General features: G+C 33.8%; 1 protein-coding gene across 1 annotated transcript in view; it reads right to left on the bottom strand.

Moving 5' to 3' along the window:
• The window catches only part of KLHL1 (kelch like family member 1), a 363308-nt gene that overhangs the window by 58934 nt on the left and 284459 nt on the right, over positions 1-19915 (bottom strand). The gene's annotated exons all lie outside the window — the stretch shown is intronic.

The following is a 19915-nucleotide window of genomic DNA, read 5'->3' as shown; positions in this document are numbered from 1 at the left end:
AAACCACAATTTTAGCTTTATTTCACTACAAAATATTGTCCTTTCTGTAGCCTACAAATCAAGTAGTGAGTCTAGCTTTGCTTGTTTCTGCTTTATTTGCAAGTAAGTATATGTGCATCGCAATTTAATCTGACACTTTATTTTTCATTGACACAGATAGTAAGGCTATGGGGAAAATATAAAAAATTATATTCCACAACTACCTACAGCTACTGGACTATGAGTATCTATCAAAGAAACTTCGATACTTAAATTTCAAAGTTAGAGAATTTATATAAAATACATTTATATTATATATATTATATACACTTATATGTCTATATTATATATCTGTTTATACATTTATATATTATATATACATATAAAATTAATTTGTATTCTCTCAGAGGCATTGATAAAATATCAAATTGAACTTATCTATAAATGCCTAATAGACTCAATATTAATAGCTAATTATTTTCTGAAAACATTAGTGAGACAAATAGTTCTATTGCAAAACTAACCAAATGTTAGTCTACTTAAAAATAGTCTATACCAAATAGGAAAAAATTAGTTGAATGCTCAAAAGAATAGTAACAAGCCCACATTCCTCTTTTTAACATTCTTGTAGTCCTCCTAATAATTAGGTCTTTCAGACTAAGGATAAAGATTAATCATAATGTACTATTCTTTGTAAAAATATATAAACTCATATATATATATATATATATATATATATATATGATTGCCAGATGCATTAAAATGTCTAATTCAAAAAGGCTTTAATCAAATTTTGACATAAGAATACAAATATATAGTTACACAAATATATGTATAAATATATAGATATTGTGATCTATTTCAGCTTTAAAATTTAATGGGTTGTGGTTTTGTATATTACATTATAACAGTATTAATGATTCTGCATTTTACCATCCTATAAGAATATTAAATAGTACAATCTGACAAAATAATCAAAAATTATTTGTGCTTTTTTTCTTCCCTCCTCCCAATCATAAAATGCAGTGTGAGTTGATATTTGCATTGCTCTTTCCTTTTATCTCGTTTAAAATGCAGTGTGATTCTAAGTGGTAAAACAAAGCATAAATAGCCTATATCGTTCCATTCGATTGTAACATATGCATGCTATAATAGTTTCTTGTGTATTAGCTTCTTAGAACCTACTACTTCTCAGAAATCATTTTACTGAAGACCCATGAGCTCTGTTTCATGGTAGCAAGAGGATTATCATTAAAGCCCCTTCCGAATTCTATTTGAACTCCTGTATTTAAAACTATCTTTTAACTGAAACGATCAAGAAAGAAAAGTTGCTAGGACATCATTTTTCATCTTTATTGTTTTGTGAGCAGAGGCTTCATGTCCTGTGAAAATGCGAAATGTTTCTGGAAGGAACTTCAGTCTGTATATACTGACAGTCTGATGCTGTTATCTGGGCTAGGAAAAAAAATGCAATACATTTTTCCTGCGAGTGCTGAATGACGAAATCATTTAATGAAAATATTAGATAAATTACTATAAAAGGCAAGAGTAGTTTCCTATACATGGCAATCCAGCTTAAGTATTTGGTATCTTGGAATGTTTGTTATGTTACACAAATGACATCTAAAGATACAGGGAGAAGTGACACTGTTGCTCAGTTGTCATAAAAGGTACTAGTGATTCAAAAGTTGAAACATGAAAGATTTATATTATATGTATCTAGTAAAAATAAATATTACAATAATACAAGCTATTAGTAACTCAGTATTGATACCTTCAACCTTATATATAGGGCGCACATTTAATTAAAAATATTAATTCATTCAAAAATATTTGGTTTCCTGTATGCATTGGGTTGGCTGCTTGACCACAGACCACAAAAACTGAGAACTATGTGCTCTTGGGGTTTACATTCTAGCCAGAGTGATCTGAATAAAGTTATGAAGAAGATTGATTTGATTTCACCTAAAAAAAAAAAAAAAAAAAAAAAAACAACATTGTCTTTACTTTCACAAGGAGATATTTCTTGGGTAATTTCCATGCAATATGTTTTCTTCTGGATGCCTAAAGAAATCTAGGACAAGGGTGCCTGGGTGGCACAGTCAGCTAAAGTGTCCAACTCTTGATTTCGGCTCAGGTCTGATATGAGAGTCTTGAGATGGAGCCCTGCCTCAGGACCTGCACTCAGTACTATGTCTGCTTGAGATTCTCCCTCTCCCTCTGCCCCCCCTCCCCAACTCTGCATGCTCGCTTGCTCTTTCTTTCAAATAAATAAATAAATCTTTAAGGATGATAGGACAAAAATTCATACTATTCCATTAATAAAAAGTCATATAAGAACATATTTCTAAGCATCATAACATTGGCCATAACAAAAGTATTTATAAATATTTTATCTCATGGCAGCTATAATTCAGAAGTCTCTAGATTTATATGAACAATATTTCTAATGCTTTAGAACTATTTTATCAAATCAGCCACTGAAATAAACATCATAAGCATGCATAGCCACAGAACTTCAGTTGTATATTTATGTATTCATTTAAAATATTTTACACTTTGGTAAATATATAGCTAGAAGGTATAAGTCATGATGCTTATAGCTTTTATACTATATGAAAAAAGAAACCAATTTCTATGAAATTAGAAGCTGTATATACTCTTGAATGTGATAGGAATTTATATGGAATATAATCCTATCAGTAATCCCCATAAAAAGAAAAAATATCAAATTACATAATGTATTGACTCTAACAAAATATGGTCTTACAGTAAGTGTTACTAATTGTGCTCATCGAGAAAGGATTTTATGTGAGCTGATGAAGCTGAAGATTCAAGGCTCTTCCATTAACCAGACTTCTTCTGAGACCCTGGAAGGGGCCCTAACAATGTGTTCAGATGACAATAGCTTTCTCTTTCTTAAGGATAGTCTCAACATTAAGTCCCACCACACTTGTCTCTGATCCAGGCTCATCACATTTATTTTGTAAAATGAACGTGTTATGTTCTAGAAATAGTAATACACAAATAATCAGAATGAGGTAGAAAATCAGTGCAAAAAGCAAAGCAAAACAAAACGCAAATCTCTGACGAATTCCAAGCCAAGTTTTGCCACTAATGAACTTCATCAAGCTACCTAATCTTTCTGGTCCTCCATTTTTTTTCTTTTGTAAAATTACGATTCTGGGGTAAATATCTTCTTCCATGCTCTCTATGTTTAAGTATCTATTAGTCCACATAATTTTTGGTTTCATTTGCTTTGGCATCTCATTACCACCAGCACATTGAGATGGAAACTATTAGGGCTGAAGGAATTTTTCTGTAAATCATAATTTTAACAAGTGTTTTACACTGAGCCTTAGAAGATTTGCATGGTCATTCAGGTTGAAAACATCAATGAAACAAGTTAAAGTGTAAACTAAAATGATCTCTCCAGATAAATCTAGAAGAGTGAAAGCAAGCAATGAAATTACCAGCCAAAATCAGAATAACAGGAACTGAAGTGATGCACTTATTGTAGTTGATTTAATATTTTTCTCCTCTGTTTATAGCTCTTTCTGTGGGATTCACCTGAGCAACTAGACTGTCTTCATGTTTCCTGAAAACTGAATTTCATTTATTTTCTATTCAATATGGAAAATATATCATGTGAACTTATAACTATTTTGAAATTTGAGCTAAATTCAAAGATATAAGGGACAGGAAATTACCTCAAAATAAACTCGTGTTATAAAATTTCAGATTTCAATTGAAAAATTATCATGGAATGGGATTTTTTTTTATAAAGATTTTATTTATTTATTCATAGGGATGCAGGGAGAGAAAGAGAGGCAGAGACACAGGCAGAGGGAGAAGCAGGCTCCACGCAGAGAGCCTGGCGTGGGACTTAATCATGGGTCTCCAGGATCATGCCCTGGGCTGAAGGCGGCGCTAAACCGCTGCGCCACCGGGGCTGTCCATGGAATGGGATTATAGAGGTCATATTATGCATTCCCCCATAGCTCTTGTACTGCAGATTAAACATGAAACAGGGCATTTGTTATATTTAAAAATATATTCATTAAATACTAAACGTCATTGAAACTAATTTGTTTTCTAATAACCTTGTGGTTTACTATCCAAATATTCTATGCTTTCTTTTCACTTTTGTCTTTTACAAATTTCACATTGTGGAGTGCCTGGCTGGCAGAAGTATGTGCAACTCTTGGTCTCAGGGTGATGAGTTCAAGCCCTACATTGAGTGTAGAGGTTACTAAAAAAATAAAATCAATAAGTAAAAGTAAATTTTAAAAAGTTAAAAGAAATTTTGCTTTGTTGACTGAAATGTATTTTTCAATTTCAAATTAATTCAATTTGCCTATGAATCCTTTATGGTCAAGTTTAGGCATCAACTCTCTTTAGATACTTTTGCTAATTATCCATTCTGACTTAACATAGTACTATCATAGCACTCACTTATTGTACTAATAACACTTTTATTTTAATTAATTAATTAATTAATTAATTATTTGTATAACACTTTATTTTCATTGTTAATTTTCCTAGTCTCCCTTCTCAGTTATAATATCCTTGAGTAAAATGTCTTATTCATCTTTTCATTCTAACATGAGTATTATAGTACTCTTGCTAGTACTATAGTACTATTGCTAGTTGAAGGATGGGATGATTGAACCAATGAACATTCTTGCACAAACTTTCCTCAGATTTAATTAGACTAATTCTTGAGCCTTATCTTTAATTTAATACCTCATCTTACTATTGAAAAATTATATTTCCCAAAATATATAAAATAGAGATAGATATATTTGATTAATAAATACATAGTAAAGATAACAAAAAATCAGCGAAAATAAGTATAAAAGCACTAAAATTTTATTAGAAATTAAATACACATATTTCTGTTTCAATATCACATCTGGATAAATAATAATAAAAGGGGACTTTATTATGATTTTCTGTTAATCAAAGTTTCAAATGTAAATGGCAAAGTTATCAGCTCCAAAAACTTGTTTTTATCTCCCAGATCTTGTTCAGAAATTTCACTATTTTATCCATCAGACATTTCATAAGAAAATTGTGAGTCTATGTATACATTTATTTATATGTGTTCAAGTATGTGTACAAAAGAATACATTATCCAAAAGAAGTAGTTTTTTTTTTGCAATCCCAATTTACACCCTTATATGTTTTTATCACAATATCATTTCTTTTTATTTTTTTATTTTTATTTTTATTTTTATTTTTTTCACAATATCATTTTTTATATCTGGTACATAAAACTGAGTGGGGAATTTTGAATTTTGATCCCTTGAAAAAATTTGCAAAACTTTGAAGGGAGAATAGTTTTAAGGAAACATAGGCCCTTTGGTCTTAAGAGAAATGCTATTTTTTAAGTAAAAGAGACATGAAGAGGACAAACATATACCGATATAATTTAAGAAACAGGTTATGCTGAAGCAAGTATTCCTTTTAAGACAATGAATACTGACACTTAAAATGATTTTTTCTAGTCTAATGGATTATATCACAAATAAATGCAAGGTTTTATTATGCTCATATTTTCTTCAGTCCATTCATTACTTGTTATTATAAGCATAGTTTCTAAAAGCCAAGGGAAAAAACTGACAGTAAATGTCACTTTAGGTTCTCTTTCCTTATATATACATTCAGGAATTTTATTAAATTCAAATAATATTGTTTTGAAAATATTCTTTAATATTTTAATTTTAACATCACATTCTCCCCATGCGGTTTATGAAACCTGATTTGTTTTGTCCTCCAGGCTGTGACTGTTTCTAGGTGCAGATAAGCACTTTCCTTCATCTCCCAACCTGGCCCTCAGTTCTGAGCAGAGCATTCTCAGATTGCTTTAATAACTTCCCTCCAGTCAAGGATAGCAAGCCAGAAGTGGAAGCAGACTTCTTTTAAGCAATAAGAAGGAGAAAATTCAGTGACACATTAGGACTGCCCAAATCTTTGCAGGTGGGAAACAGTCCTGTGTTTGCTTTTGGCAAAGAGATCCTCTGATGGCCTATTTCTTCCAAGAGGCAGAGAATTCTACGCATGCCCAACTATTTATCGCCTATTTTTCCTGACAGCAAAGGAGATCTTTGAGTCCTAACACTAGAACATTTGTTCTTGAGACACTTCTTTTCCAGTGTCAAGTCTCTGAGAAAAGAGCTTGAGTTTCATGTCTTTACTGAGATCAGCAGAACCAATAATGTCTGAAGGTGCTTTTTCTCTCTCCCTTCATACCTGAGTAACAGTTTGACTTGACATGAGTGAATTGAAAAGCTTTGCCCATCAGAGGTTTGAAGTATGCTTTCATTATTGTCTAGCATCTAAGACTGATACTGAAAAGCCTTATCCACTCTGATTAGCCTTCCTTTGTACTTCACTCAAGTATCTCACTGCTATTTCATTGCTGTTCATTCATGGTTATTCTTTTTAGCTCAGGTTCACTTTTTCCCTCTTTGGCAGATATTATAATCTTCTCTTTATCCTTGATATTCTTAAATTGATCTTTCTCCACTCATTTCTCCACTCAAGGTGCTTTCTGAGCTACTCATTTTTGAGGGCATGTGTTGTACTCAGAGAAATATTCACATGATTTCTTATTTTTCTCTCCCACTTTCTTTGTACTCTCTTAAAACTACAAGGGATAGAATATTATACTCTCTTACCCTTGATTTTTATCTCTTCTATTTTCCCATAATTTTAATATATTTTCTCTCCTTGACTTTAAGAGATGACACCAATTTTATTCTTTTTATAAGTTTTATTTATACTTAATGTCAGCAAACATTTTAAATTTAAAGAGACACTTCTATATTTTCTTCTCTCTCTCTTTTTAAAAATATTTTATTTATTTATTCATGAGAGACACACATACAGAGAGAGAGAAGCAGGCTCCACGCAGGGAGCCTGACGTGGGACTCCATCCCGGGTCTCCAGGATCAGGCCCTGGGCTGAAGGCAGCGCTAAACCTCTGAGCCACCCGGGCTGCCCTCTCTCTCTCTCTGTTTCAAGAGTTAGCATCTTATAGTTTCTAATAGAGGATATCAAATGAATTTCTATTCTTTGTTTTATGCTTTTTTTTTGAAGCTGTACTATGTTTTTTCAGAGAATGTTGGATGTACATATGTCTTTACCCCTTTCCCTCTAAAATAGCCTAAGAATCTTGATACTTTGTACATCCTAAAACTGAGGTAATAAGTTTCTAGACCTCTGCATGCACACAAGTGTTTCCTGTTAGGAAGACTGAGTGACAGACCACCCTATATGATGGGTAATCCTGAAGTGCTAGAATACAGTTTTTTCTTATTTATTAGTTTCAAACTGACCGATTCAAATGGCATAAAATCATTAATATGAAAGTAACAATTTTACTGGTATTTACCCTTTTTCCACTCTTAGCACAATTCAAAGGAATATAGATGAATAATGAAATAGCACAGAATATATCCATTCATTATTATGTATTTATCTATTTATCCATCCGTCTGTCATTTATCCTTCATCTATCATTTATCTACCTACCAATCTATTTATTTGTTTGCATCTATATCTAAATCTATATCTATACATTTGTACCTTCAAATCTAAAATATTTTGGTTGAATCACTCCTTAAAATAATCTTACAGGAATCTTCATAATTGATCAATCATGGTAGACACTCTGACATCTAATTGAAATTTTTGTGTGTGTCCTATTTTGTATAGCTAAGATGATAGGTGAGTCTTAACTGATAAATTAAAGTGAAAATATAGCAACTAGGATGTATTTACATATTTATGTTTAATAAATAGAATATATGTATTACCACTTACATCGATAACATGTTGTATTAGAATGAATATGATTTTGGAGTCAAGTTTAGATTAAATCATAAATCTTTCTTAAAAGATATTGTGACAATAAAAAGTAAATAGATTTGTGCACAACTTTTTAATCTTTAAAATGGCAAAAAAGAATATTTATATTATAGGGTGGTTGTGAGTGTTCAATCAGTTAACAAATGGATAGTAGACATTGGGTTTTTTCCTTCCATTGCCTCAACATTGAATGTCCCTTTTATTTTGTGAATACTCACACATGTAAATGTTCATAGGAAGCAAGCTTTGTCTTCCACTATCAATACTAACTAGTTGAGTTACTTCTTTTTCTGATTCTGAAAAACTGAAGTCTGTACCTAAAACCTAAACTTTGCCAATAAGGTGTTCCTAACAGGAACTTTAAAATTAAAATGAACAAAGCAAAGAAGGAAAGTAAGATTTTTGTTTTGTTCTGTTTTTGCCTTGGCAAAGGTTGCAGTAACATCTAGTTTCATGGGTAATGTGACTCAGCTATTTCACAGATCTAAAATAGATAGAAGCAGATGCTAGTTGAGGTGCCCTAGATGCTTCATGGAAGCATCTTTATCTTCACCAGACTTTCACAAGGATGTGACTTTGGTCTTGGATTGATTACCAAGTTTCGCTTAGTTTCAGGCAGATTTTACCTAAGCATGTGCACAGCCCTGAACGTGCACTTGACCTTCAGTCAGTTTAATAGTCATTATGTTTCGGACAGCCCCGGTGGCTCAGTGGTTTAGTTCCACCTTTAGCCCAGGGCCTGATCCTGGAGACCTGGGTTTGAGTCCCATGTCAGGCTCCCTGTATGGAGCCTGCTTTTCCCTCTGCCTGTCTCTGTCTCTGTTTCTCTCTCTCTCTGTCTCTCATGAATAAATAAATAATCTTAAAAAAATAGTCATTATGTTTCAATAGAGTTCTTTTGCTCATTGATCAATCCATTTCTGTTTATTGTACCCATGTAAAACAATTCCTCCATGGTGACATCAGCATGAATGGTAGACCCCTTTGGCTGGTCACACCTTCACACATTTGCATTCCTAGCCTTTGTACCTTTATTCCCAGGTCTCTTTGTCTCAGATCTTAGGAAAAGGTCTTCTTTAGGCACCTCTGCCAAAGTCTCCTTTGGGAGGAGAAGGAAAACGGGCTTTTGTTGGGGCTCAGTGTGCATGTTGGATATATTCCTTTAACACTTTAGTAGGTAGTTTACAACTCTGCCTTGTTAAGAACCCAACTAAGCTGTGAGCCAGATTGCTAAGCATAAGGGACCACCAGTAGGATAAGCTCAAAGATATGCACACCTGGCACATCACAATGGTCAAATGCCAAAGACTCAATTTTGAAAATAGCAAAATAGTAGCAACTTATCACATACAGGAGATTCTCATTAAGATTAACAAGATTATCCTCATCAGTTAATAAGGATGCCAGAAGATAGTGGGATGGCATATTCAAAGTGCTAAAAGAAAAACACTGTTAAGAAGTTTATATTCTTCAAAAATAAAGGAGAGATGATCTCATAAATCCAGGTTAAAAAACAAATTGAGTGAATTTGTTGCTAGCAGACCTGTCCTACAGGAAATACTAAATAAAGTCCTTCAGGCTAAAATGTAGGTGTTTTTAGACAGTAACACAACTCCACATGAAGAGAATAGAGCACTAATAAGGTAAAGATTTTTAAAAAGTATAAATGCATTTTTTATTTACAACTTTTTTCTCCTATCTTATTTAAAAGACAGCTATAGAAAGCAGTAATTTTAGAACTGTGTTGATGAATATATAATGTATAAACATGTAATTTGTATCACAATAATAATAAATATGTAGAAATTAAACACACTTCAAAGAAAATTTAAAAAGTAAATATGAGCACGTCGAGAGGAATGAAAAAAGACACAAAACACCAAAACTTATAGAGTGCACCTAAGATAAACTCAAAATGGATGAAAGATCTAAATGTGAGACAAGATTCCATCAAAATCCTAGAGAACACAGGCAACACCCTTTTTGAACTCAGCCACAGTAACTTCTTGCAAGATACATCCACGAAGGCAAAAGAAACAAAAGCAAAAATGAACTATTGGGACTTCATCAAGATAAGAAGCTTTTGCACAGCAAAAGATACAGTCAACAAAACTAAAAGACAACCCACAGAATGGGAAAAGATATTTGCAAATGACGTATCAGATAAGGGGCTAGTTTCCAAGATCTATAAAGAACTTATTAAACTCAACACCAAAGACACAAACAATCCAATCATGAAATGGGCAAAAGACATGAACAGAAATCTCACAGAGGAAGACATAGACATGGCCAACATGCACATGAGAAAATGCTCTGCATCACTTGCCATCAGGGAAATACAAATCAAAACCACAATGAGATACCACCTCACACCAGTGAGAATGGGGAAAATTAACAAGGGAGGAAATAACAAATGTTGGAGAGGATGCGGAGAAAAGGGAACCCTCTTACACTGTTGGTGGGAATGTGAACTGGTGCAGCCACTCTGGAAAACTGTGTGGAGGTTCCTCAAAGAGTTAATAATAGACCTGCCCTACGACCCAGCAATTGCACTGTTGGGGATTTACCCCAAAGATACAGATGCAGTGAAACGCCGGGACACCTGCACCCCGCTGTTTCTAGCAACAATGTCCACAATAGCCAAACTGTGGAAGGAGCCTCCGTGTCCACCGAAAGATGAATGAATAAAGAAGATGTGGTTTATGTATACAATGGAATATTACTCAGCCATTAGAAACGACAAATACCCACCATTTGCTTCAACGTGGATGGAACTGGAGGGTATTATGCTGAGTGAAGTAAGTCAATTGGAGAAGGACAAACTATATGTTCTCATTCATTGGGGGAATATAAATAATAGTGAAAGGGAATATAAGGGAAGGGAGAAGAAATGTGTGGGAAATATCAGAAAGGGAGACAGAACATGAAGACTCCTAACTCTGGGAAACGAACTAGGGGTGGTGGAAGGGGAGGAGGGTGGGGGGTGGGGGTGAATGGGTGACGGGCACTGAGGGGGGCACTTGACGGGATGAGCACTGGGTGTTATTCTGTATGTTGGCAAATTGAACACCAATAAAAAATAAATCTATTATTAAAAAAAAAAAGAGTGCACCTAAAGCATGGAAGTGTATAGATGTAAAAATTTAAGAATGATCTCAAATCAATCTTTTATAAAAAACATAAAAAGAAAAGCAAACCAAAGCAAACTGAAAGAAGGGAATATAAACAAAAAAGGAGAATGAAGGCAAATAAAATAGAGAATAATAGAAAAATAAAGAAACCCAGAAAAAATGGCAGTTGATTCTTTGAAAAGATTGGTACAATTGAGAAGTCTTTAAGTAGATTGAACAAGGCAAAAAGAAATAAGTGTCAAATTCTTAAAATTAGAAATAAAATAGGGAACATTACTACCTACCTTACAGAAACAAAATGGGTTATAAAGGAATACTAGGAAGAATTGTATGTTAATAATTTAGATAATGTAATGAGATAGACAAATTCTTAGAAAGCCATCAACTAAAGACTGACTCAAGAAAGAACAGAAAGTCTGAACAGATCAATAAAGTAAAGAGATTGATTAGTAATTAAAAATTTTGGGGATCCCTGGGTGGCGCAGTGGTTTGGCGCCTGCCTTTGGCCCAGGGCATGATCCTGGAGACCCGGGATCGAATCCCACGTTGGGCTCCCGGTGCATGGAGCCTGCTTCTCCCTCTGCCTGTGTCTCTGCCTCATTCTCTCTCTCTCTCTCTCTGTGACTATCACAAATAAATAAAAATTAAAAAAAAATTTGGTTTTACAGATGAATTCCACTAAATGTTTAAAGAACTAACATTAATCATTCACAAACTATTCCACAAAATAGAAGATAAATGAACATTTCCCAACTCATTTTATGAAGCCAGTATTACCTTGATACTCAAGCCAAAGATATCACAAGAAAACTACAGACCAAGGGCACCTGGGTGGCTCAATGGTTGAGCAGCTGCCTTCGGCTTAGGGCATGATCCTGGGTCCAGGGATCAGAGTTCCATATAGGGCTCCCGCAGGGAGCCTACTTCTCCCTTTGCCTATGTTTCTTACTCAATTTCTGTATCTCTCATGAATAAATAAATAAAATCTTAAAAAAAAGAAAACTACAGACCAATATTCTTTACAAATATAGATGAAAAATCTTTCACAAAACACTAGTCAACTAAATATACCAACAGAAAAGGATTATAGGACATGACCAAGTGATATTTTTCTGAAAAAAAAATAAGGTGGATTAACATCAGAAAATCAAATAATGTAATAAACTATAGTATCAGAATCAAAGGGAAAATCACATGGTCATTCTAATAGATACATGAAAAGCATTTAATATAATCCAATATCTTTTTTTTAAAGATTTTATTTATTTATTCATAAGACACACACACACAGTCAGGGGGAGAAGCAGGCTCCATACAGGGAGCCCAATGTGGGACTTGATTCCAGGATGCCAGGATCACGCCCTGAGCCGAAGGCAGATGCTCAACCGCTGAGCCACTCAGGCATCCCAATCCAGTATCTCTTATGATAAAACATTCAATTGACTAGGAATATAAGGGACTTTTCTTTTCTTTTTTATTTTTTATTTTTTTATTTATGATAGGCACACAGTGAGAGAGAGAGGCAGAGACATAGGCAGAAGGAGAAGCAGGCTCCATGCACCGGGATCCCGATGTGGGATTCAATCCCGGGTCTCCAGGATGGCGCCCTGGGCCAAAGGCAGGCACCAAACCGCTGTGCCACCCAGGGTTCCCAAGGCACTTTTCTTAATCTGATAAAGAGCATACACACACACACGCAAATAATGGATAACATCATGTTTAATGGTGAATGATTGAAACTTTATCCCCCTAGTTTAAGAACAAGGAAACAATGTCTTCTCTTGCTGTTTCATATTAGTATTGTGCTGGAGCGGCATGTGAGTGGTTCAGCTGGTTAAGCGGCTGCCTTGGTTCAAGACATGTTCTCAGGGTCCTGGGATAGAGCCCCAAGGCGGGCTCCCTGATCAATGGGGAAACTGCTTCTCCCTCTGCCTTTGCCCCTCCCCCATTTGTGTGTGTTCCCTCTCTTGTTCTATCTCAAATAAATGAATAAAATCTTAAAAAAATATATTGTGTTGGAAGTTCCATCTAGGGCCAATAGGCAAAAAAGAGAAGTAAAGACCATACGATTTTTTAAAAGCAAGTAAAAGCATTTCTCTTTGCAAGTAACATGATATATATATATATATATATATATATATATATATATATATATTCCTAAGAGTTTCATAACCTTATTAATCTAATAAAAATGTTCAAGGTTTCAAGCTAAGTATTCAATATATAAATATAAACTGTGTTTCTATATATTTGTAATGAAATACCTGAAAATGAGCATAGGAAAAGAATTTCATTTATAATAACAACAAAAATAATAAACTAGCAATAAATTTAGCAAAAGATGTACAAAGAGACTAAATAAACTAAATGATATCCAATGTCCATTGATTGGAAGATTTACTATTATTAAGGATGCAATATTTACAAACTGATTTATAGATTCAGGGCAATCATACCAAGCCAATTCAATGGGTCATATCATGTATTTTTAATTTTGGGGAGAACCTCCATACTATTTTCCAGAATAGTTGTACCAGTTTGCACTCCTACCAAAAGTGCAAGAGGGTTCCTTTTTCTCCACAGCCTGGCCAGATCTGCTGTTTCTTGTGTTGTTTGTAGCCATTCTGACAGGTGTGAGGTGATACCTCATTGTGGTTTTGATGTGCATTTCCCTGCTGATGAGTGATGTTGAGCATATTTTTCTGTATCTGTTTACCCTCTGTATGTCTTCTTTGAAGAAATGTCTGTTCATGTCTTCTGCCCATTTTTCAATTGGATTATTTTGGCTTTTGGTAGTGAGTTGTAGGAGTTCTTTATATATTTTGGATATTAACCCCTTAATGGATATATCATTTGCAAATATCTTCTCCCATCTAGTTGGTTGTCTTTTTGTTTTGTTGATGGCTTCCTTTAGACAAATACCATATGATTTTAGTCATTTGTGGAGTTTAAGAAACAAAATGATGAACAGAGAAAAAAAGAGGCAAACAAAAAAACCAGACTCTTAAATATAAAGAACAAATTGGTGATTACTAGAGGGGAGATGGGTGAGAGGATAGAAGAATTAGATGAAGGGGATTAAGAGTATACTTATCATGATGAGCACTGAGTAATGTATAGAATTGTTGAATCATTATACTGTATACCTGAAACTAGTATAACACTATATATTAATTTTACTGAAATTTAAAAAATAAATATATAATTCTTTCTAAAAAGACAATTCAATGGGAAAGAAACTTTGTTTTGTTTTTAACAAATAGTACTGGAACAAAATGCAAAAGAATGAAATTGAACTGCTTCTTCACAAAAACTAAAAGTGAATCATATTCTCAAATTTAAATCCTAAAAATACAATATTTCTAAAAGAAAACATTGGCAAAAATTTTCATGACCATAGATTAGACAATATTTTATTGGATATGTCACCAAAAGCATTAGAAATAAAAGAAAAAAATTAAGTTGGACTTCATCAAGTTAAATTTTTTTGTGCTTCAAAGGACAGCATTTTTTTATTTTATTTTTATTTATTTTATTATTATTATTTTTTATTTATTTATGATAGTCACAGAGAGAGAGAGAAAGGCAGAGACATAGGCAGAGGGAGAAGCAGGCTCCATGCACCGGGAGCCCGATGTAGGTAGGATTCGATCCCGGGTCTCCAGGATCGCGCCCTGGGCCAAAGGCAGGCGCTAAACCACTGCGCCACCCAGGGATCCCCGAAGGACAGTATTAAGACAGTTCAAATAGAATGCATAGAATAGGAGAAAATATTGAAAATCTTATATCTTGCAGAAGACATTCAGCATGATTAAACTCAACAATAAGAAGATAAATAATCCAAAAACATGGACAAAATATTTGAATAGAAATATCAGATAAAACATACCTAAATGGCAATAAGAACATAAAAATATTCTCAGAATTATTCACTAGAGAAATGCATATAAAACCTCAGTGAGATACCATTACATATATACAAGCATAATTATAATATAAAAGGAAAAAATAATAAGTGTTGGCAAAGATGTGGAGAAATTTGCACCCTCATTCATTACTGTGGGGATAGAAAATGGCGCAACCATTCTGAAAGTCAATTGGCAGTTTCTCCACAAGTAAAATATAGAGTTACTATATAACTCTACAATTCCACTCCTATATATAGACCTCAAAGAATTGCAAACATATAGTACCGAAAAGAATCCACACATTAATGCTCATAGCAGTTTTATTTTATTCATAATAGTCCAATAGTGGAAACAATCCAAATGTTCTTCTGTTTATGATGTATAAATATAATGTATGTAATAAATTCTAACAATGGAATATTATTCAGCCGTAAAAGAAATGAAGAGCTGATACATGATACAACATGGATGAACCTTGAAACATTATGCAATCTATGTAAAATATGCCATAAATCAAAGGCCACAAATTATAGGATTCTATTTTGTATGAAATGTCCAGAATAGGCAAATCCATAGAGACAGAAAGTATATTAATTATTGCCAAGGGCTAGAAAGATGGGGCAATGAAGAACAAGTGCTATTGGGTACATAGTTTCTTTTTAAGATAATAAAAATATTTTGGAATTTGATAGTGGTGATGGCAGCACTACTGTGAACATACTCAAAAGCACTCAATTTATACTTTAATACTTAACTTTATGGTATGTGCATTTTACCTTGAATAAGGAATAAAGAAAGGAAAGTAAAACAAAAACAACAACTCCTACCATAACCATATATTTAACATAGAACATGATGCCTAGCATATAGGAAATCTATAATAAACCATAATTCTTACACCTTATCAATTTCTCCTAAAAAGACATAATTGTAAAGACTTTATTGTAGTAATGTCATGTTCAGTTTTATGTAATATAAAATGTAGTGAAAAAAAAAGCATGGTATCTAGAATTATGTGCTTCAAAGATATAAATGTCAAAATAAAAGCTCTTAGCATATTGAGAGAACTGCGGCCTTAATTAGTGTAATTCTCTAGGCAGATGCATTGCTCCCTTGACATCACAGATGTAATATGCATATAATTGTTCTATGCTATTTTATTCAGCATAAGGAGCTTTCTTCATTTATTGATAGCTATGAAACATTTTTGGTCAAATAATCATTTTTAGCAACCAAAGAACTCATGTGACTTTCTCAAAAAATATGCAAGTTTTTGTCTTTCCTATACAAATCAAGGTAGGAAAAAAGCTATATAGGTCAAAAATGTCTTGAATTTTATTTATGTATTTTTTTTTATTTTACTTTAGCCTGTAACTTCCAGTCCTCATCCCATGTATAATATGGGGTTATATAGTCAATTTTGTAATTTCATTGTGTATCACAGAATAGATGTTGATTAACTATATGGAAAATAAAATGAGACATTCTAATTTCTGAAAAAATAAAAAACTAGCACAGAGGACTGTTGGTTTATACTCAGACCCAGTCCTGGAGATTGCATGAAACTGAGAATCATGATGTGTTTTTGAAAAACAAACATCAAGACTGTAAAAAATAATGAGAAACAGAAATCAATTGTGATTTACTGAGTGAGACAAAAATTCATGACACTGCCCTGGGTGATTATCTTGGGGGAAAATTTCTTCTGTGCTCTTTTGATGTAGTCAAAAGATGAGCTAATGGGGCACCTGGATGGCTCAGTGGTTGAGAGTCTGCTTTTGGCTCAGGTCCTGATTCCAGGGTCCTGGGGATCAATCAGGCATCAGTATCCCCTCAGGGAGCCTGCTTCTCCCTCTGCGTATGTCTCTGCCTCTCTCTCTGTGTCTATCCTGAATAAGCAAATAAAATAAAAAAAAAAAAACAGATTTTTTGGAGCACTGTGGTGGCTCATGGTTGGCGTCTGGGTTTGGCTCAGGTCGTGATCCCAGGATCTTGTTTTTTTTTTTTTTTTTTTTTTTTATTTATTTTTTTTTTTTTGGATCTTGTGATTAAGTCCCATATCGGGCTTCCCGCGGAGAGCTTGCTTCTGCCTCTCTCTCTATGTCTCTCATGAATAAATAAATAAAATCTTAAAAAAAAAAAAAAAAAGATAAGCCAGTGCATCTTATACACTGGCAGGAAAGAGCAGCACCCATAAGAACTTGCCATAATAGGCTGGATGACATTGGGATCTCATCAGAGTCCAGCTTAGATGAGGAATTATTAACAGCAGAAGCAAACGGACTTTCTGGTTCAGAATATTCCCTTTCTATCCCAGCTCCCAGGCCTATAGTTAGGGCATCACAGGCGAAAAAGACTCAAGGACATTTGTGTGCAAATGAAAGTAATAGATATGTCCCTGATGGTTATGTGTTAGGAATAATATTAGATAGGTTGGGCAGACTCAGCTTGCAGGGTCAAGGCTCCACACCCTGGCAAAATTTCCCCACCCACTCCTGAATGTTTTGGGACAACACAAAGAATGACATATGCTTTAATTTCCATTCAGTTAGCCAAAGTATCTGATATACCCATGTGACTTAAAAATTACAGTTGAAAAACACAGTTAAAAATTACATGTTTCAGTGGTTAATAATTACCATTAAATAGGATTATAAGAAAAGGAAAAAGGAAAGAAGGAAGAAAAAGATAGGAGGAAGAAGAAGTAGAGGAAAAAGGGGAATAAGAGAAACTTATGGAGGAAAATAATGACTAACAGAAGAAAGAGAAAAGTAAGAGGAGAGAGCTGAGGAAAGGAAGAGGAGGTTGACCACATAATAAACAAAAAAGAATTAATTAAAGAGGCAGATAGGAATTTGAAATAGGCATAATATATTTATTATATGCCTCACAAAGATAAGGAAGGATATTAATAATGTGAAGAAGAAAGCAATTATAGTGAATCACCAAACAGGAATATGAGTATGTAAAAAACAAAATTAATTAAGATCAAGACATCAATACATGGGAGAAATATCATGATGCACACAGATTAAGAACAATTGGGAGGGCTAGAAAGTAAAATTAGCCATCAGGAAGGGATAAAGGGAAGCATATAAAATTAAACTTGGACGATATGATGGATTAAATAAGAAGTATCAACATCAATGTAATGGTAGTCCTTGGGAGGAAGATTGATGTGTTATATTGAAAGAACAAGAATCTTAGGCCAAGGAATTTATTCCATTTGAGTATGATACAGAATGATGAACTTCCTGAGATTCAACTGATGATGAGGACTGTGATTGATCATAAAGGAAACACTCAGCTTCATCAGAGCACACACATATGTCCTATATTGCTATCAATCTGGCTTCAACTGATTCACATCCAAGTTGAAGGCAGTTTTCTATATACTAGGCATTGCTGGCAATCTATGAGGCACACTGAAATGAGAATTACGTCCAGACATGGTGCCCTAACTCAACAAGGTCAGATCTTGAGTATTGTAGTAGCGAATTTTTAAAAAACTGACAGGAAGCAATAACCACTTGGAAGTAAAAATAGAGGAAACCAGTGGCATGAGATATGGAGGAGAGGTGATCCACTTGATAATAGAAGTGAAGCAGAACAAAAAACACAAAGTAAGCAAGGCCTAAGCATGAAAATATGGACTACTACAATTGCTAATGGATTACTAAAACTTGTGCACTACAAGTGTAGTGAAATACTGCACTACGCTTCAAATACCTGTGGTACTTACTAGTTCATATAATTTGCTATGCTGCTTTACTTACACATGGACCTTTACAATGAACCCTTTAGCATTCTTATTTTTCTTAGCAAATAAGAAAAACTAAAATACAATATCCAAGGTTACCATTTTGCCCAGCCTTGTTACCTAAAGAATTAGAACCTGTGTGATAGTATTTTGAGGCAAATCATTACCGTACACTTTAAACACTTGAAATTAACACCATGTAAGATGTGTTTTTGGTGAAGTATTTTCAAGTATGTTCTCTTAGCATGCAAATAACGTACATAATTGAACTTTAGCATACCTTAATACAAAATAATTGAATTGTCTAAAACAAAAGGGGAAGAGACATTAAATTCCAAAAATTCCAATCCAGAGTGCTTATTCTCTGTATTTCACCCAAATATAAGTAGTTATTAGATAGCCAGATAAAACAAACAACACATACAGCTTTCACATGGATGCAAAAGCAAAAATCCTCCAATATATTTGAAAAAATATATATGAGAAAATCTTTATACTCATGAATATTACTTAGGAATAATCATGTGCTGTTCATGTTTTCCATATTATAATTGGATTCCATGTCATTTAAATAAATTATATGTTTTTTATTTAAAGAACAGAAGTTTTGAACTTGAAAAGGTTCTCACGGGATCCCTGGGTGGCGCAGCGGTTTGGCGCCTGCCTTTGGCCCAGGGCGCGATCCTGGAGACCCGGGATCGAATCCCACATCAGGCTCCCAGTGCATGGAGCCTGCTTCTCCCTCTGCCTGTGTCTCTGCCTCTCTCTCTCTCTCTCTGTGACTATCATAAATAAATAAAAATAAAAAAAAACATATTAAAAAAAAAGAAAAGGTTCTCACACACTTATTCCTATTCCTTAAATTACTAATGACTAATGTGAAGAAAGGAAGGTAAACCAGAATATGAAAAAGGTAAGTTGCTTTAATTCAGAGCTATTTTATTTACTTTCCAAAATTTTTTTTTGCTTAGATCAATGGTAGAGTGACAAGAATAGGAAATGCAGTGCTGAAGACCTCAAAGTTGAATTATAATTAATATATTTTTGAATTGCTCTATAATATTGCTTGCTTCTGAATGTCTAAATTAGTGGATTTGCAATTAAAGCCTGATACCTCTCTAATGTTTATATTCTAAATATATGCAAGACACTTAGTTGACTACCTGGCATATTTCAGGTCTTCATAAAAAGTAATTTGCACTTCTCCTTACTTCTCCTTATAATCCCCATAATACAAAGTACAAATTCAGGAACTCTTAGCC

Source organism: Canis lupus, chromosome 17, assembly GCF_048164855.1.
Source record: "Canis lupus baileyi chromosome 17, mCanLup2.hap1, whole genome shotgun sequence".
Taxonomy (NCBI): Eukaryota; Metazoa; Chordata; class Mammalia; order Carnivora; family Canidae; genus Canis; species Canis lupus.
This window is presented reverse-complemented; position numbering and strand designations above follow the sequence as displayed.